Here is a 21,738-nt window from a genome sequence, read left to right as displayed (position 1 = left end):
GCTGCTTTTATTTGTGTTTATAAACTTTTTGTGTAAACTTTTTGTAACAACTCTTTACAAATGAAGCAATCTATTGAGAGTAACAGAGAGAAAAATACAAAATTTCATTTATTTGATTAGCCTTAGTTTAAGGCACTGGTCGGCACCTTTAAATAATAATTGTTTTAATTGTTATTAATTACTGTGTGAGTTTTAGCCAATCACAGGCAAATTATCTGTATAAAAGTGGTTTTATAGTAGTCATAGTGAATTCTGATGAAGTCAAGTTTATGTGACGAAAGCGCTTAATTTCTGTGATTTATTAAAGAAGATTTTGGACTCGCAACAATAGTGTTTTTCTGTTTGGTTCATTGGTTTTCCTTGAGCACTATTGCACCATATACTTTTGGCTCATTTGCATAGGACATATGTTTGAGGCCAGTAATCCTCTTGGTGAGGTACTTTTGTGGTCTTTCCAGCTGTTGGAAGTGTCTTGTGAGGTACATCCCAAATAGGGAATTGTACTCTATGATGGGTCTGATGAGTGACAAGTAGAGGGCCACTATAACCTCTTTATTTCTAGATGCAAACCCTTTAGTAATTAGATGGGCTACATAGAAGGATTTTCTAACTACTTTGGCAATATGATTGTCAAAGGAGAGATTACTATCTACCTGGGACCCAGATCTCTTATTACCTCTTCTGTATAAAGGGGGCTGCCACCTATGTGGTAATTCATGGGTGTTTTGTTTTTCCCAAATGAGATGACTATGCATTTTTTGGCATTTAGCTTGAGACCATGACTTTGACACCAGGTGTCCGTCTCAGTAAAGCCCTTTTAGAGAACGTCTGTGTCAGCCAGAGGGTCAATTATGCCTCCCAGTTTGCAGTCATCAGTGAACTTGGTTAGCCATAGTCCTCCTGTGTCTGCTTGTACTTCTGAGAAGTATATGCTGAACAGTAGGGGTCCTAGGACTGAGCCTTGTGGGACACCACTTGTGACTGGTCTAGAGTCGGACCTGGAGCCTGCTATTCTTACCGTGTGAGTTCTGTCTGTAAGCCAGTTGGCAACCCATCTCATGATATAGGGGTGTATGTTCAGGCTGGTGAGTTTTTCTATAATTCCCGAGTGGGGAATGGTGTCAAAAGCCTTGGTGAGGTCAAAGTAGGCTGTGTAAACTACCTTCCCCTCATCTATGGTCTTGGTGACTGACTCGAAGAAGTCAACCAGGTTTAGTAGGCATGATCTGCCCTTAACAAAGCTGAAATGGGTTGGATCAAGTGTTTGGTGGTTCCCAATGTCTTTGTTAATGAGTTCCATGATGATGCGCTTCATAGCCTTGCAGACCAGGCTAGTCAGGCTTATGGGGTGATAGTTACCAGGGTCAGTTGTGGCCCCTCCTTTGTGGAGTGGAATAACTGTTGCTGTGTGCCATTCTATCGGCATGTAGCCTGTGGAGAGGCTGAGGTTGAACAGTGTGTTTAGGTGGGGTTTAGTTCATTCTGTAGTTCGTGCAAGATGCAGCCTGGGACACCATCTGGCCCCACTGACGTTGTGCTTTTGGCTTTTGAAAGGGCTGTTTTCACCTGCACGTCTGTGATTTCCGGGACACTACACTTTTCCGGTATTGCTGCGGGCCCTTTTGTGGGTGTGAGGGGGGGTGAAGTTTGCACTGAATCTATCTGCCAGGATGTTGGCAATATCAGTAGGTTCAGTATATTTTGTGCTATTTTGCACTAGCTCAGAGAATATCTGTGATTTTCCACTTAGATTCTTGGCATAGCTAAAGAAGGCTTTGTGGTTATCTTTCAAATCCTTGGCTATTTTTTCTTTTGAAGTTAGCCTTGGATGATTTTATGAGGGACCTTAGTTCCTTACTAATACTGATCAGGGATGTCTTTGCTTCTTGGGATTTGCTTTTTTTCTGAACTAGTTTCCTCCTTCTATCGTATAGCCTGTTTATGGCAGGGGTCCACCAGACTGGTTTCCTTCTCTTGGGAGAGTGAGTCTTGGTTTTGCTAGGGATGGCATGATCCATGCATCCTTGCAGGTGCTCATAGAGTGCAATTGTAAAGGATTCTGCATCTTGGGCACTGTTATCCTTTAGCATTGGGGCTGTGAAACTTACCACCTCTGTCTTAAGTAAGGTGAAGTTTGCTATAGAAAAGTTTTCATTGTGGTTTCCATAGTTGGGGGTGGTGGTGTGGTGTGGAAATCCAGATCGATTAGTTTAGGGTCTGATCTAACCAGTGACGGGTTGACCTCTGGTGTGGAACACCTGTTGCCCATGTTGATGATGACCAGGTCCAATATGTTTTCACCTCTGGTAGGGGAGTTTACCAGCTGATCCAGGGGATTTGAGTTGATAAATTCCAGGAAGCGCTGGACCTGGGAGTTTGTACTTGAGTAGTTTTCCCAGTTAACGATAGGGTAATTGAAATCGCGCAATAAAAGGGTGTTTGGTAGGACCTTCATGTTTTCCAGTGTCTCCAGAAGGGGGGGGTGGTGGTCCTGCGTCATTGAGGATGATCTGTAGCAGGCCACAATTTGCATTGCAGATTTGCCCGATGTTAGTTGCACATGGATGATCTCAGAGGTATCATGCTGCGCCACTAACCTGGAGGTGTAGGTATCCTTAATGAAAATGGATACACCCTCGCCTTTTGTGTTTTGGTCCATGTTCTGTGGCTGAAATGTGTGGTATGAGTTGTAGCCCGGTAGTGCTGGGGTGCTACAAAGCTAGTTACAAAAACAAAATCACCACTGACTCTAAAGACAAGCACAAAGCATTCTATAGCTATGTCAAGAATCTCAATGGCAATACTCAGATCTGCTCTGAGTTACAGCACAATGGCACTAAATATTCAGAACCAACTGATATTGCCAACATCCTGGCAGATAGGTTCAGTGCTAACTTTACCCCCCTGTCATCCCCTAAAGGGCCCATCTCTATAGCAGAAGAATGCAAAGTTCCTGTAATCACGGCTGCACAGGTAAAAAACACACCCTCCAAACCCAAGAACACAGCATCCATGGGACCTGACAACATCTCAGGCAGTGTTCTACATGAACTACAGAATGAACTGGCACCCTGCCTAAGTACCATGTTCAAGCATAACCTCACCTCAGGCTATGTGCCCACTGAATGGCGCACAGCGACTGCTATCCCACTACACAAAGGGGAAGCCACCACAGACCCCAGAAACTACTGCCCCATTAGCCTAACAAGCCTGGTCTGCAAGGCTATGGAACGTATCATCATGGAACTTATAAACAATGAGATTGGTAATCTCCAAACTCAGGACCCCTTCCAGTTCGGGTTTGTAAAAGGCAGATCATGTCTCCTAAACCTGATAGACTTCTTTGAAGCAGTCACCAAAGACATAGATGAGGTAAGGTGGTTCACACAGCCTATCTAGATCTCGCCAAGGCTTTTGACACCATCCTCCACTCTGGAATTATAGATAAACTCACTAAACTAGGTATAAATCCCTATGTCACAAGATGGGTTGCCAACTGGCTTACTGACAGAACCCACACTGTGAAAGTAGCTGACTCCAAATCCAACTTCAGACCAGTGGCAAGTGGAGTACCACAGGGTTCAGTCCTGGGTCCTCTACTGTTTGGTATCTACTTCTCTGAAGTACAGGCTAACACAGAAGGTCTTTGGCTAACTAAGTTTGCAGATGACTGCAAACTAGGAGCCATAATCAAAACTCCAAAAGATGTGGACATCCTACAAAAGGGCCTCACTAAGGCAGGTGCCTGGTGTCAAAGCCATAGCCTCAAGCTCAATGCCAAAAAGTGCATTGTCATCCTATTTGGTAAAAACTCTGTAGCCATGAACTACCACATAGGCGGTAGTGTACTTAACATCGAAAGTGTGATAAGAGACCTTGGGACAGAGGTGGACAGTATTCTCTCCTTTGATAATCACATCGCCACAGTAGTCAGGAATTCCTTCTACGTGGCACACCTTATCACAAAAGGTTTCTCATCCAGGAAAAAAGATGTCATTGTTCCTCTCTACTCGTCACTCATTAGACCCATTATAGAGTACAATGCCCCTTTTGGTATGTACCTCACAAGACATCTACAACAACTGGAAAGGCTGCTGAAATACCTCACAAAGAGGATTACCAGCCTCAAACAGATGCCCTACACAGACCATCTCAAAAAACTGCAGCTTTACTTTGTCGCATATCGCCTACTCAGAGGCGATCTCTGCCTAACACACAAAGCTATGTCAAACCCAGAGCTTTTAGACATGCTCCACTTAAAGAAATCCCAATCCCTATGAGCTACATGCTCTAGGGACATAAACCTTGTCACCACAATAAACAGAACATGCTGGAGGGATAGATTCCTGTCCCAGAGACTTCCCATACTCTGGAACAAGCTACCTATATATATCAAACAAAGCTCCTCATTAGCATTAGCACTCTTCAAGAAAAATCTTGATGATTGGATGGGAGATAGGAAATTCACCCTGGGGATCACTTCTGTGGCTCTGTGTGACAGTGGCACAGGAAGATAATTTTCTTGGGTGGCGAAAATCAGGGTACCTTTTGGCTAGGCTTATATTGGCTCTAGAGCCAATAGACTAGTACCAACCTATGAGCCCATGAACCTCTGTGGAGCCTTGAACCAGGTTTCAGTTACTGCACAGATGTCGACATTCTTCATACTGAGGAGTGCTTTGAGCGCATGCATTTTGAGATTTAAACTCCTGGCATTGAGTAGCATAACCCTCATTTTTTATTTGTGCTGTTTACAGTAGTGGGTTTGACTTTTGATCCTTGCCTAAAAAAGGCACTATGGGGGCAGCAAGAGCCTTGGCCAGAATTCAAAAGCCTAGGGGTGACAGGTGCAAGCTGTCTCTTGTGAAGCAATTAGGCTTGTTGAGCATGTCGTCCCAGACTGACAGACACTGGATCCCCTTTGAATGACACCAGAAGCTTAGCCAATTGTTGAAATTGATATTTTTTTCTTTATACAGAGATATCATTCTTGGTGAGGGTAGGATGCTACTCAGGGTCATACCTGCCTGGGTTACATGATCAGAGAGCTGTTCCATGACTCTTTTCATGTAGTCCAGGGAGGTACATCTCAGGTCATTCACACCAACATGAACAATGACAAAGTCATATTTGTACTTGTTCTGGAATGACCTGAGTGCTTATGTTATGTGGCGGATTCTGGTTCCTGACAGGCAGCTAACAGTAACCTTCTCCTTGTCCAGCCTAGTGAGTGAGACATCAGTGTGCCTGACTATAGAGTCGCCTATTACTAGTGTGTTAGGTATGTTATTTCACCTTAAGAGCTGTGATTGTGCAGCACACTGATTTTGTGTTTTATGTGTTGCCTGGTTTGTGATGGCAGGTGCAGGTTTTATGGGTGTCTGCTTTGGTGGTCTCTGATGCTTTTGTAGGTTTTTTATTTAGAGCCTCCAAGTATGATTTTGCATATTTATGTGTATTTTTTGCCAGTGCTGGTTTAGTATGTCTATGTGAGGCTGGAGGTGTGGTGCAAGTGTTAACCTTCTCCTCATGACTGCCTGTTCCAGTCTTGGATGGAGAGAGAGCTTAGCCTCCAATTTAGCTATATAATTGTATCTCTCACATATATTAATGTTTTGTGGTAGGAGGAGAGGGTTGTCTGTGTACATGAGGCAGTTGTAACATTGCCTCAGGGTACCCAGGTTCACCAGCTGGACTGGAGAATATACCTGAAATTGCCTGTTGGTCATGCCTGAATAGTAGGGTGAGCTGCTTAGTTGCTTGGTTGGTGAGGGGTGAATAATGAGCCCTGCCCTGCTGGGCAATCAAGTGTTGTGGTATATTAGTGCTTGCTATTAAGTCTGAGCAAGTGCTGTAATGTAGGATGCGTTTTAAGTGCTTAGGTGGAGAGTTAGACTACTTTCAAGGGAAAAACTTAAGAGGAGACTTGGTGGAGCTGAGAATAATTTAGCCATAGCTAACTGGCACTGCCCGGATGTGCAAAACTGTGCAAACCCGGTTTTTACAGCAGGGAAATGAAAGAGATAGAAATTAGCCCAAAATGGCCTATAAGCTAATAATGTCTGGGCTGGAACCACTCCTCCAGGGACAGATGGCTGCTCAAAGCTCCCTCTCTCACAGGTGAACAGAGAAACCTCCTTCTATCCAAGTAAGGTATGGGCAACTCAGAAACTTGTAACACAGTCCTGAATTCAGCACTAGCCTGAAAACTGGACTATACTAGCTTAGAAAGGTGGGAACAAGGAAAACATGTTTTTGAAAAGATGACAAAAACAGCTTCAGACAACTAAAAACAGTAAAAAAAACACAGCTTTAGATGATTACAAGCAATCAGAAAAGGCTTTTAAACAAATTATCCAATTAACCAGTAAAAATTTTTCAAAATTGAGCCCTGTTCCTGTAGTCTTCAATCAGACAAGTTCTAACTGCATACCCCTGCCACTGAAGTGCAGGGGAACCTTCTCCAAAAAAGAAGGCCTGGATTAGTGCTCAAGTTATACAAACAAAGTTAGATTCAGCAAGCCTGAATCTAGTTTATGTGACAACAAACAAGGCACACCAATTTCAGTAAGAAACAATTAAAATATGCAGGCACTATAAGCCTCTAACCAGAAATTCCCAGCTCAGAAGGGCAGAGTCAAGCCTCTCCTCCCACAAGAGTGCAGACCACAAACCTTCTTAATGTAAAATGACTGGCCTGAAGCCCAAGTACTTAAACCAGAACTAATACATTTTTAGAATAACAGACACTGAGCCTTCAATCAGCAGTTTCCAACTTAGAAGGATGTAAGCTACCTGTCCTGCCACAACAGTGCAGACCACAAACCTTTTTAATGTAAAACAACTGGTCTGAAGCCCAAGTGCTTAAACCAAAAGGCTTAGAATGATTTTATTTTATTTATTTTACATTTGTTGACTGGGCTGGTCCAACTGGATATATGTCCATTTTCAGTGGAGGCTCGGAGAGAAAAGCTCCACACTTCAGAGTTAGTGGTTTAATAGCTGCTTATGAATACACCTCTCCATGATTTTAGTCAGAGGGGATAATATGGCTATGGGCCTGTAGTTAGATAAATCATTGGAGTTACCACCTTTGTGCATGGGGGTAATATGTGATATTTTCCAGAGTGATGGGATGGTTCCCTCAGAGATAGTTCTGTTGATGAGGATATATATGGGGTAGTCTATAGCTTTAGCAGCTTTTTGTAGGTATTCTGCAGGTAGTAAGTCTGCAGTGAGAGTGGTGGCTTTAAGTTTCTGAATAAGGGTGCAGACAAGGGATGTAGGAACAGGATGAAATTGTATTTACAAGACATAGGTACATTGTAAAGTTTTGTCTATTATAACAGTTCTTTGCCTTTTGACATGAGTAACATGATTCCTATTAAAAGACAGCTAAGGATGTAGATACAAAGATGAATAAATAATATGTAGCACACCATTAAACAGTACAGTTATACAGTAAATGTTTCAAACTATGTAAGCAAAAAGCACACTATTGAACAGTAAAGTCACACACACATTATTTGCTAGTATATGATTGATTATTAAAATAATACATTATTGATCAGTATAGTGACATACACACTATTGTTAATAAATGATTAACTAGCTTATGCTGGTATGTAGAGAAATGTCATGATACAAGTGTGGTAGTTAGTCTGGATTAGCACAGGGGCATAACCAGTGAGATTTAAGATATGTTTTAAGTTTGGTTTTAAATAGGGGAGCTGAGGATAGGGAGGTTAGGTGATTAGGGAGGGTGTTCCAGGTTTTTCCTACTGAGTTAGAGAACAGTGAATCGCCGGCCAGATTGTTGGTTTTATTTATTTGAACTAGTAATTTGTTGGACGAGCACAGGGACTTTAGGTTATCGTAGGGGGAGATTAGGTTAGTGAGTATTGGAGTATTTGAAGGTTGATACAGTATCTTTTAGGCCACTATTAGTTGGTTCAGTAGAATTAGATTTGACAGTTCTAACCAGCCTAGTTGATTAAGATTGTTGCAGTGATGGGTTCTGTAGGTTGACCCAGTTGCAAATCTTGCAATATTATTGTAGGAGATGGAAAGCTTGTTCATATTGCTTTTACATAGTTTAGTATAGATACGGGATGCATATATAAGGGTTGAGATTAAATGGGTACAGGCGATAGTGGTCTGGGCTAGAGGGGTCAGAAAGGGTTTGATTCTATAGAGTGATCCTAGTTTTTTGTTAATTGTTTTTATAGTATTGTTAATATGGGACTCAAAAGAAAGGTTATTATCTATTAGTACCCCAAGTAGTTTTGTGGTAGGATCAGGAGATATGACAGTACCATTAGTAGATGTAACATTAAATTTCAGTGAAGAAGTTCTGCGAGTGGGGGTGAATAATAGAATTTTTGTTTTTTTTGGGTTAAGAATGAGACATCGGTCACGGAGCCATTTTTCTACTGTGCTAAACACTTTTTGGGTAAGAGACTGCAATTGTGATGGTGAAGTGGCTGAGCATATTAATGTGGAATCATGTGCATATTGAAGACAGGTTGCTTGAAGTATTACAGAGTGTAGGTCGTTTGTAAAGATAGAGAAGAGGAGAGGACCGATTATGGAGCCTTGAGGGGCTCCAAGGGTAATTGGGAGGTGGGAAGACAGGCTATTCTGCCATACTACAGCTTGTTGCCTGTTATTTAGGTAGGATTGAGACCACTGTATAGCAGGTGGAGCTAGTGGCAAGTTTTTGAGTAAGTTTATGAGTAGCTGGTGGTTGACCATATCAAAAGATTTTGACAGATCGATAAAGAGAGCCAAGGATAGAGTATCGTTAGTACGTTTTTTATTGATGCAGTCAGTGAAGGATAAGAGAGCAGAGGTGGTGGTCTGAAATGGTCTAAAGCCATGTTGGCAGATAGCTAGTAATCTGTTTTCTAGTAAGTGGTTTAATAGCTGTTTATGAATGCACCTCTCCATGATTTTAGCCAAAGGGATAATATGGCTATGGGCCTGTAGTTAGATAAATCATTGGAGTTACCACCTTTGTGCAGGGGGATAATATGTGATATTTTCCAGAGTGATGGGATGGTTCCCTCAGAGATAGTTCTGTTGATGAGGATAGATATGGGGTAGTCTATAGCTTTAGCAGCCTTTTGTAGGTATTCTGCAGGTAGTAAGTCTGCAGTGAGAGTGGTGGGTTTAAGTTTCTGAATAAGGGTGCAGACAAGGGATGTAGGAACAGGTTGAAATTGAAATAGTGGGGGATTGTTAGCGTTATGGGAGGAAGAAGATATTGTGTCAGGGGATAGCTGGCAAGAGACTGAATGGTCTCTGTGAAGAAAGTATTGAAAGAATTGGCAATTTAGCAGTAATAAATACAACTGAGTACTTTTAAGATGACGCAAAAGCAAAATAAACTAATAAAGTAAGAAGAAACACAAATACAGTAAAAGCAGATTAATAAAGTGCAATTTTTTTTGAGTGAGTAAATGAGATGGGCTCAGGAGGAGTATCCAAATGCAAATTTACAAGAGGGGTGGGCAGTTTCAAAGCCACCAAGTTTAATACTAAAATAAAAGCAGAGAAATTGGGTGGGGAACTAACTAAAAAAACAGAGCCACAACTTCCCGCTAGATAGAATTCAATACAACACAAAAAGATTAATTTAAATGCTGTATTATTTAAAAAAAGTGCAGATAAAGATTTACTTAAATTCACTTATATGTCCGGTTGATTGCAGGTAGGTCTTAGCAGGCCAAACCTCAGAGTTTAAGCAGAAAATAATCCAAAATGTACCACTTATATAAGGCAGGAACTGAATATCAGTGAAGTGAAACTACCCCCACTTATCACTGGCTATGCAGAAATTCTAACAAGCATTAAATTCTAACAAGCATTAACTGAAAAATGAGCCTGATATGTGACATATGTCCTGTACTTTCACATGCAGTGTCTACAGAATGTGTCAGGTGTCCGGATGCTGACCGTGATGCATACACTCTGTGTGGGCATATGTGTGCACACCTTTATCATGATAGTTTGTTGCACCTATTGTTATGTGTACTACAGCAGTCATTACTCCTGGCAGGGGTATACTAGCGTGGGCCATCTGCATTTGCCAGTGTATGTTCAGTCTGCCCTACACATGTCCCCCAATCTCCATGATTGCAAGGTCTACTCATATGGACTTCCCTTGGTGTTCACACACCGCCATCACTATTGCTGTGAGGGTAAGGTTACTTCTGCCACAGTTCCTGAAGCTGACTATCTGCAGATACAGCCATTCTTAGCATCCTTAGGATCCCTGCTGCAGTACACTGGTATGTCATGCTAACACCCCCCACTTTCAGCCTTTTTGCAGATGCTTGACAAGTAAGGCCTACATATGTGTGCCAGTTTGCAGTGTCCCATACACTGAATGCCACATGTTACAGCCTAGTCCCAGCTGATAATGTGGACCACAGTAATATGTTATGCCATACTGTAACTCTGTAACAGTTGACATTGTCCTACAGGTATATACACTGGTGTTGCACTGTATACAAATGATGTTTCAAACATGTCCATACTGTAGGCCATGTCTCCCACCATTATGTTACTCCCTGTGGACACATTCCACAATGACAGGATCTTAGTTATCTTGCAGGTGTCTGACATAACCTTCCAACACCCCATCATGGTCACCACTGTGATGCCGTGCATTTAACAGCAACAATACGTGCACATGTACAGCATGCATTTTGGGTAGGTGTGTTAGATGCGTGCATGGAATATACCATAGCCATTACATGCCCGGTGTATTAGCAAGCATCAACGTAAACCATACTCACCAGCTACAGGCTGCTGCCTTGGTGGTATACTGGAGGGACCTACATAAGAGGGTAAGAGATGCAAAGTCAGTGGTCACACCTGTGACATTGCTAAAGGTTGGGTGCAGCATTACAATACATCAACAGTACATGTCCACAATACTAACACATATGCACATCTGTTTATCACTACTATGCAGCAATAAACTGCATCTTTGACATGTCAAATATGCATGATCTACCTGCACAGATGAGGATGTATATGCAACAGTGGACTACTGATGTGCCCCGTGGCCTTACCTAAACATTCCTCAGCCGATGTGTGGGTAGCACCCACCTCCACAATGGTGTCCGGCAGTTGTTGGCTATGCAGACAGGCAGGTGCCACGAGGCTGGCTAGGAGCTCCTCCACACATGCCAGGGGGAATGGATGGCATGGCCCCCCCTGTTGTGAGATGATCCCCCCCCAGACTGCAGCAACACACTGACAGGCATTGTGAAGCAGGTCAGAACAATAATGCCGGACCTGCTCATAACTGCAGTTGTGCAGTCCAACATCATTGACCCTGTGGACTAGGTTGTTCCACAGGATGGTCCACTCCTGCTGATTATGGGCAGCCTGACCAAACAAGACAGGGTAGTGCTGGATTAGGTGGTTTACACAATGTCATTCTCAGCTGCTGAGTAAGCTGGAAGCCTTCCATGTGAGATCTTGCTTGAAAGGCATAAAGATGGACACAGGTATGAGCAAGTCATGCAGCAACATTACCACAGTTAATACACTTAATACACATCACTGTCACCCTCCCACCATATCAGTGACAACAAACTTTACACACAACTCAATAGTTATGGCTACAGCCTACTTACCGGTGGGGCAGATACTGTATTGTACCACACTTTGTGGAATGTGTTTGTAGCCATGTTCCCTGTGTGGACACTATCATTGTTGGCCTGTTACAGACTATTCACCTGCATGCCATTGTCAGAGTCACTATGGTTCCATATATGCCTGTGGTATGCTTGCTATGTGGTTGCTGCACATCTGACATTCTGTGTTATGGGGGATATCTATGCATGCTGTTGGACATGTTCCAGGATTGTGTAGACTATTACTACCCACATATGTTCTATAACAGTGACATAATAGCATGTTTATGTACAATTGGCCAGCAAAACCACCTGTCCAAACTCATCTGCCCATGTTATCAGGCCACACCACATGTGGGACCCACCCTGGGACCTCCTCATGTACTGATCCAGCAATACATTCAGGTGGAACCAACTCAGGGGATGTTGTCCCCCCTAGGGGCACACACAGACATGATCTTGTCCCCCAAGGTCAGGTTCAAGGTCTGTTCCATAATGGGCTCCACAGATACATGTGGGATCTGCTACATCACCTTGAGGCACCCAGTACACATTCACAGGGCCCACATGCTCCCCCTGCTCAGCCTCCAGGGATGAAGACTGCTGTTGTGAGTAGCAGTAAGTGGGAGGCTTGTTCCCATTGTGCCCATATTGGGGCCCATGGGGCTTCAACATCACAGACCACACACACCATCCAGAGTGTTTAAACACCACATGTGTCACATACCACTCCTGTAGGCTGTCCTCTATATCTACCAACTCTGACCACCTCCACAGCTATGCCTTCCATACTTCCCCATATTCCCATTCCATACTTCACAGACAAGGGCAATGTGGTCCCAACAAGGGGATTCACATGTGACATACCCGTCCATGCTGCACACACTGACAGCTGTAGATATCTGTGTGTATTGCTATGTGTGCTGTTCCCTCACACATAGCATGCAGCACTGTGGTGGTAATATAGGGGACATGTATTTACATACATATATGTTTGTGTGTGTTTGTATATATGTAGACGTACATGTAGGTATATATCTATATATGTGTAGAGACATATGATGTTGTCTATATGTGTTTATATATATGTCTACACATATGAATCTGTATATTTGTGGACATACATATTGATGTATATATATATATATATATATATATATATATATATATATATATATATATATATATATATATATATATATATATATATATATATATATATATATATATATATATATATATATATATATATATATATATATATATATGTGTGTGTGTGTGTGTGTGTGTGTACACATATGCATACTTATATATGGGGTACATTCAGACATCAGGTCCACAATCTCACAACACCTTCCTGCACAGCTGCACTGTTCTGCCTTGCTACAACACAGACAGGTGCCACAAGCATTCCTGCATACTACAATACAGGTTAACCTGAGTATCCTGCAAGAGGTGGGCTCTGGAACCCAAGTGTCCATCATTATGGCATTACTTCCACCACCAGCTATTGGCCACAGTAATATACATACTTCCCATTACACAACACACACTATGATGGCATACATCTTATCAGTCAGTGCTGCTCTGTACAGTTGACGGGTATGGCCCACTACCCACAGGGACAGACTTTATTGTCCTTAGCAGTTGTTCATTACAATAACACCTGATGGCACATATAAATCATTCCACATGATCTATCCCATTATTATGGACCAAGTACTGCAATCAATTACATGCATATATACTTCATATACCTGTTGTGGAAATGATGTCTCTTCTGGATAGTTTGCTGGATTTTTTTTTTTTTTTTTTGCGTTTGTTTTTGCCTTTTAATCACTTTCTCTCTCTCTCTCTCTGTCTCTCTCTCTCTTCCTCTTCCTCCAGTAAATGGATTGAGCTGCTTTGAATAGATTGCAGCATGGATTTTATAGGTGATGCACATGGCCATGTGATGGCCTCTGCACCAATCAGTGTCCTCCACTTGCTACCTGCATGCAGCATGCTGTGTAGTACTTCCAATTACCACTGTCATGGCAACCAACTACTATAAATCCCTACATCATGTGAGCGTGGTCCCTTTACCTTTCCTGTATGATGGACATCCTTCCTGTGTGTGGGCAGCAGTGTTACAGACAGGTAACAATACCTCTTACAAGAGAACCTGCACACTCAGGCCAGCTGCATATTTGTGGGAGGTTCCAGAACTACAGACAAAGTGTGAGTAGTGTTGTTGTATGTATTGTATAGCACTAGTGTTACAGGATGTGTGCATACTACTTTAACTTGGAATGTAGTCTGTCTGCATAGCTCTGTGGGCCTATCCAGTTGATGGCCAGAAGTGTTCCTATTATGTTTTGTCTGTCGACCACACAGGTTTTGTGTTAGATATATCACTGGCAGTGTGTGTCAGTACAAGGCTACATCTATTTCTGTTTCTAACTTCATATTCCTGACTAAGGGTATGTTCCAGACTATCCTGTAACACCAGCGACTTGCTTAGTGTATGACAACAGTTTTCCACATATGGCCCAGTGTTCCAGCCTCTGTCCTCCACCTACATACCAGGCTTTGTACATATGACATGTTGTCAGGGGTTGTTATGTAATGGGCTGTGAGTATGTCATGCTGCCATTCCTGCCATCAGTCCACTGCTTTTGTGGCCCCACACATATTGTGCGGTTGGGTCCATATATGTGTAGACTTCATCTACACAATACATGTGTGCCGTTATGCACTCCAGAGGCCAGTGTATGTAGCAGTGGTGTATGGCCCTGTATTATTCAGTCCATGGAGGGGATGCACCATAACTAACCTAGGCTGTTACAACATGTGCGGGTATCAGGGGTAAGCTGCCTTAATGTATCTGCATGTATATTACCATACAATTCACCCTGGTTAAATGCAGGCCTATTGCTTCCTGCCATACAGACTGTTCTGTTTGTCAATGTGATTGTGATGGTGTCAGTTATGCCTTGTTATGTAATAGATACATCCCATTGTGTCAACTGAGGTGTTTAGCCTCTAGGGATTTTGTACAGAGTGTAGTTAGAGGCTGCTGGACTATACATCTACATTACTTACTGTTGATTGATTGTTATCCTGTGGCCCAGTCTATCTTTACTATTGTACTACGTGAAGGCCTCGGCCTGGTGAGCAACATATGTAAACCTTTCCAGACTACTGTATAAATGTAACTGTTTCACAGTTGCATTACTCTGTTTATATGTATGTCAGGGTCTAAACAGCTATCTGACATGGCATATACAACTATAATAGTACACAAATAAAGCTTTCCCATGTATGCAAACCTGTGTGTGGTGTTATATCCTTTGACCTCTCTGTGGGTATATGTTGCAGGCAACAATTGTCATTTGTATGGGTGGCTCATACAGTGTCCAGTTGGTAAGGTGGCAACTGTAAGCATAGTGTGTGTTCCGTATTGTGTGCACCTTCTATATATTTATCTTCCTATACATATCTGTGTGTGCATGTAATTAATTTTACATATACATACACACACATATATATATATATATATATATATATATATATATATATATATATATATATATATGTGTGTGTGTGTCTGTGTCTATGTATCTTAGGAATGTTGATTGCTTCCACATTGTACATTCCCTATGGTAGCCAGACTGTACCGCATGACATGTTACTGAGACCAACCTGATATCATACAGGTGGGATGGAGTACTGTTAACATCTTGTGCCCATGTTGTGCAAGGTCCTGGTTATGGGATTTGCAACAGTTGGTATTGTATTGCAGGGCAGATGTGTTTGGCTGTGGGGGGAATATCTATATGTACAAGACATATGTTGTTTGGGTCCCCTCACCCCCATTAACAGTGCATGTGGAAATATATGTTTTTGTTATGTTCTCTTTTATATCTATAGATACATGTCTCTGTATACCTATATAGATATATATTTCTGCTTACATATATATATATATATATATATATATATATATATATATAGATTCAGACATATATATTTATAGATATATGCATATGTATGTATATATGTGTATATATATATATATATATATATATATATATATATATATATATATATATATGTATATATATATATATATATATATCTACATGGGTTCATGTTAGAACGTCGGCAACTTACTATATCGACAAGTAGCCCTGCACCACGAAATCAACGAAACCTCGAAGCATCGAAATCTGAAATAACCGACACCCACGCCATCGACTTCACCGACAATCCACTTCACAGCGGCTACACCAACATCGCGTATTACAGGTAACGGGTATTAACATGTGTTGAGTAGGGGATGTATTTCTAATGTCAGACTAAGTGACATATGTTTATAAATACATCCCCTACCTCACATATGTTAATACCCATTACCTGTAATACGCGATGTTGGTGTAGCGCGTTGTCGGTGAAGTGGATGTCGGTTATTTGAAGTGTCGATGCTTCGCGGTTTCATTGATTTCGTGGTGCAGGTCTACTTGTCGATATAGTAAGTTGTCGATGTTCTAACATGAACCCATCTGCATATATATATATATAGATATATATAGATATATATATATATATACATATATATATATATATATATATATATATATATATATATATGTTATATCTATTTAGATGTAAATATATACACACACATATATATCTACATGTTTAAATACATTTCCTGTACTGTTGAATGACTGGGCTGGATGATATGTTTGTGAAAACATCAGGGTTATGTATCTCTGAGATGGCTTAGTGGTAAATCACTTTGACAATGGTATGCAGGGTCTTGAGTTTGAGCCTTGCAAAAGCTGTTTATTTTGTTGCTGGGCAGAACAAGGCCTGTTGGATACAGAGTGATTAAGGCACTTTTAAGCAGTTGTAAGTAGGTTTGCACTGGTTTGTGTGGAGGTAAGCACTGCTAACTTCCGGTTACTGTTTCTTATATTTAGTTAGCTTCTAAATTGTTTAACCTGTGTAGGTATTGCTTACCCCTGTGCAAACAAGCTTAAACCAGCTTACAGCTGCTTAAAAGTGCTTACTCCTGCTTACCACGCTACTTTCTTTAAAATAAAATAAAAAAGAGTTGATAAGAAAGTGGTGAAAAAGGAGCACAAAGAGGGAAAGATAGTAAGGAAAATTGATAGGGATGTGCAGGGGGGTGTAGGGAAGGTCCATAGCTGCCCATTTCTTCTACAGCAACAGCTGTGCATATACACTGAATTTGGAGGTAAATTTGGACACTCAAACCCCTAAGAGAGGGGTGAGGGCAACAATAATATGTTGTGATGCCAATTAGACAAGATTACATGTGTCCAGTGGACATGTGTGTGAAATGGACAGCTATGTATGGGGTGATATTTTTCTTTGGGAACAGATTGCCCTTTTTTTCAGGTGAGAGTGGGATGTTGGGAACTGATAATAGGTATATTTGGGGAGGTAGGTTGGGTAGGTTTACAGACCAGACAAATAACTTGCATACAGGGACAGTATATGACACATGTGGGGGGGGGGGCAAACACCTTGATAAGGAGGGTTATTGGGAAATCGGAAGCCCATGAGCCCCCTAGTGGAAACAGTGGGACTGAGGTCCACGCCCATGGGCACTCACCACTGCACCTTCACAGCCCTGAAGGTGTGCCCTGGACTGTGTCAGAGAGCCAGGCCGAACCTCTAGTCACAATACTTGGCTCTCGAGATGGCGTAGCAGATCTCCAACCTCCCTGCAGAGCTCACTACACACCACGACCCGGACCTACCAATGGGTAAAAGGTTCCTCTCCATGCCCACTCCCAGGGGGAGGGTGAGCCCCATCCCCTGAGGCAGTTACTCCCAAAGGTGGTGTAGGACCAACAGATGAAGAGATCCTGGGTTGGGCCCCAGATGTGCTGGTGCCCAGTGCCACAGCCTAGGTGGGACAGGTGGGTCCTCTGGGACCTGCATTCCCATACATGCTATGTTGTTTATGGTTTACCAACATATGTGGGTTAGTAATAGTCAACACATTCCAGGATTAGGTATAACAGCATGCATAGATATTCCCATTAACCCAGACACCAGATATGGAACAGTTGCATAGCAAACAGAACACATGCATATATGGGACCGCAGTGGTAATAACAACAGCATGCAGGTACATTGATGGCACCATGCCACCAATGTTGGAGTATTTCAACATAGCACATGCATAGAAACAGATTTAAATAATTATCAAACAATGGGACATATGTCCCAACATTACAGTGGAGTCATCACATACCAATTGAGGTGGGTATTTAGTGTATTGTTGGAGATATGGTGGGGGGGAGAAATATATCAATTAACAACTAGTATATTCCTGTAGTTTGCATTACTTTCCTAGTCAGGGCTGTTACCTGTACCTTACAAGTATTACTACACTACCCTATTGCCTTAGTTTGGACAGTGATATGGCTGTCGACAACTATATACATGGAATGGTTTTACCTGCAGTATACACCTCTTACCTGGTATACCTGTAGAGGAATTGTTTGTTAACACTAACTAACTGTTTCTACACATACTCTGAGATTCCAGGTTGATGTTATGCACATACCTGTCCATCTCTTTTTGCACAGACTCTGGCCATGTCTTGACTACATGCAGGTGAACTGGGACATATTTAGACTATTGCCCTCTTCAACCTTTAGTGACTTACAACACTCTTATACAGGATTTACTAGACAGTTATATTATATAGCACAGTGTGGGTGACAGTGATCGGTGATACCTTATTATTCAGAGCAACTGCAACACTCACAATGCCATACATTACCAGAGTAAACAGTACTAGTACAGGGTATCAAGCTTTTATTTCCCGGTACTGTGTTCGTATCTGACGGACCTGTGGGAGCAATGTTTGTTAGCACTACCTGAATGTTAATACACAAAGTACCAGATTTCACATTAGTATTATGCACTTACATCTCACCCTGCTACGGTACACACTCTGGTCACAGCTTGATAACATGGGGGTGTAGATGGGACATACATGGCCTAATACTCTCATAAGATTTTGGGGAGTTGCTAGTGTGACAGCTTTGTTTTTATAGATTGTGTGATGATCAGTTGTATTTCCTGTCTGCTGACTAAATATCTGGGATCACTCCAATGATTTCCCAGGGGAACAAGCAGCAGATATGGGCCAATATACTGGACACTCTGGAGATATCTGTATCGTTCTTGGGTATGATTCTGTATGCAGCCTAATTCCACTCCCAGAATTGAGACCATGGCTGTGTCTGCTAACACTAAAACACTGTCCATCACAGCTGTGTGTGCTATATGGATATTGATGTATATCTCGTATCTGATTTCTGTGTATAATTCTCCTGTGGTGTTACATTCTGACCTTGTATTACATTACACTTATACAGGATTTCCTAAACAGTTATATTATGTAGCAGAGTGTGGGTGACAGTGATGAGTAATACTTTATTATTCAGAGCAGCTGCAACACTAACATTGCCATATGATACCAAAGTAAACAGTACCAGTGCATGGTATCACTCTTTTATTTCTGGACACAGTGTTCTTATCTGACGGACCTGTGGGAGCAATGTTTGTTAGCACTACCTGACTGTTGCCACACAAATTACCAGTTTTACATTAGTATTATGCACTTACATCTCGCTCTGTTACTGTGCATACTCTGGCCACAGCTTGACAACATGGGGGTGTAGACGGGACATATTTGGCTTATTACCCTCATAACAGTTTGGGGAGTTGCTAAAGTGACAGGTTTGTTCTTATAGATGTGTGACAATCAGTTGTATTTCTTGTCTGCAGCCGATACAGCTGGGATCATCTCACTGATTTCCCAGGGGGGCACAGTGACAGGCAGCAGATATGGGTCAATTTATTGGACATTCTGGACATATCTGTACAGTTGTGAGGTATGCTTCTGTATGCAGATTACTACCACTCCCAGGATTTGAACCATGGCTGTGTGTGCTAAAAACAGTTCACATCTCAGTTGTGTGTGCTATTTGAATTTTGTTGTCCTCTGGGGATTACAACAGTCATATACAGACATTCCTACACATTTTTAATGTATTTTGCACAGTGTGGGTAACAGTGTTTACTACAACAGTACTATTAAGTGATTGCAAATCTACATTACCATATGATACCAGAGTAAACACATGCAGTACAGCAGTTAGACCTTCATTGTCAGGCTATTATGCTTTTATTTGCATACAACTTATATGAGACTCTTCCTGCCATATTCTCTGGTGCATGCAGTACTTGCCTTAAACAATACAGGTTTTATACAGGCAACTGACTTACTAACACAGTTAGATTTATTTCTTAAGATAGTACATGTAAGAATATTACTAACCTGCCTCACGTTGCAACCTCTCCAAGTGACAGCCATGGGCCTCCTGGTTCACAGCTTGCTCATTTGCCACTGTGAAGGACATAAGAGGAATATTTAGCCATATCTATCCATAATATACATGACCTGGTAATTATTAAACAGGTAGTGGAGTGATACTTGCACACCACTGGGACCTGCCCTGTCCTCCTAGTCTCTTGGATCCACTGATCCAAGAGATCCCCCTTTCATTGCTTCAGGTCAGCATAGTGATGCCTGATCTGCTTACCAGTTCGGGGTATGCCAGTGGCACTAGTGAGGTCATGGTGAGATGGTCTCAGACTTCTGCTTTATATTGTCAACTCTGGTCCTGGCCCTGCAGCAGTCTCTGCTCATGGTCTTTGACAAGGAGTCCTGGCTTGACTCTGGACTCCTGGATGCCCCAGCACTGCACCCGAAAGTGCACTTCCTCTCCCATTCCAGACATGGTGCCTGCAAGGGGAAGATACAACCAGTTATGAGATGTATTCCCACCTGTTGGGTTTAAATAGGGCAGATTTCCCACACTTTGCTGTGATTGGACGATTTTGACAATCCTGCTTACCTAAGGTTGGCATTGTTTAAAGGGGTATACCACTGGGCACATTGAGTTAGCTGGTTTACACATTTCTTACACCTACTAAGCTGGCCTGTGCAATGCTTTGTATTGCTTAATATTTACTTTGCATTATATTTGCTCTTTGATATTGATTTATTATTCATTACATGTTATATATATGTCTGGTATCCATGATTCATGTGTACATACATTGAATGGGTCCTTGTGTTTAATAGGGGACTTCTACTCCATTACAATTATACCTCACATCTGGGCTTTCTTCAGTACTTCAGTTCACATATTTATGTTATATAGTAGGTTATAGAACATATGACTGTATACAGATTCCTTTCTCATGTTCAGTTGGATTTTCCTATAGTGAGGATTGGTTTGGTGATACCTCAATCTTATTTACTGCTGTGATTGCTTAGTGTTTAACTACTGTGACTATAGTGTATAGGGTCTTGGGTTCAAGTCCTGCAAAGGCTGTTATTTTGTTGCTGGGTAGAATAGTGGCTGTTGGATACAGAGTGATTAAGGCACTTTTAAGCACTTGTAAGTGGGTTTGCGTGGGTTTGCACAAGTGTGAGCAAGGCTAAATTATGGTTAAATATGCTTACAGAGAGTTAACTTCAATATTCCTTAACCTGTGTGCACATTACTTACCCCCACACAAATGGGCTTAAACCCACTTACTAATGATTACATATGCTTAATCCCGCTTACTACTGCTTAATAGTGCTTACTCTTGCTTACTAGTGCTTACTCCAGCTTACCACTGCAGTAATTTAGACAGTAATGTCTAATGGTTCTTGGGAAGGTGGTGGATTTCGAAGCTGTATGGAGTTATCATTCATTACGCACTTTACCTTCCATTTGTATCCCTGATTCCTGTGTACATATACTGTACGGGGCACATGTATTATCTGTGGACTTTGCAACATTATGACACTGACACCTCACATCTGCATTTAATGCCGTACTCCAGTTCACAAGTATTTGTTATTTAGTAGGTTATGCAAGTAAAAATATTGGTCATAAAGTGATATGACATGGAAAATGGACTGTACTGCAGTGGGACTCTTACCAGGAATGACTGCTCGTAAGGTGAATGCTCTGCTCACTACACTATTGCTGTA

Source organism: Protopterus annectens, chromosome 2.part2 (assembly GCF_019279795.1).
Source record: "Protopterus annectens isolate FY-2018-M chromosome 2.part2, PAN1.0, whole genome shotgun sequence".
In the NCBI taxonomy this organism is placed as follows: Eukaryota; Metazoa; Chordata; order Ceratodontiformes; family Protopteridae; genus Protopterus; species Protopterus annectens.
This window is presented reverse-complemented; position numbering follows the sequence as displayed.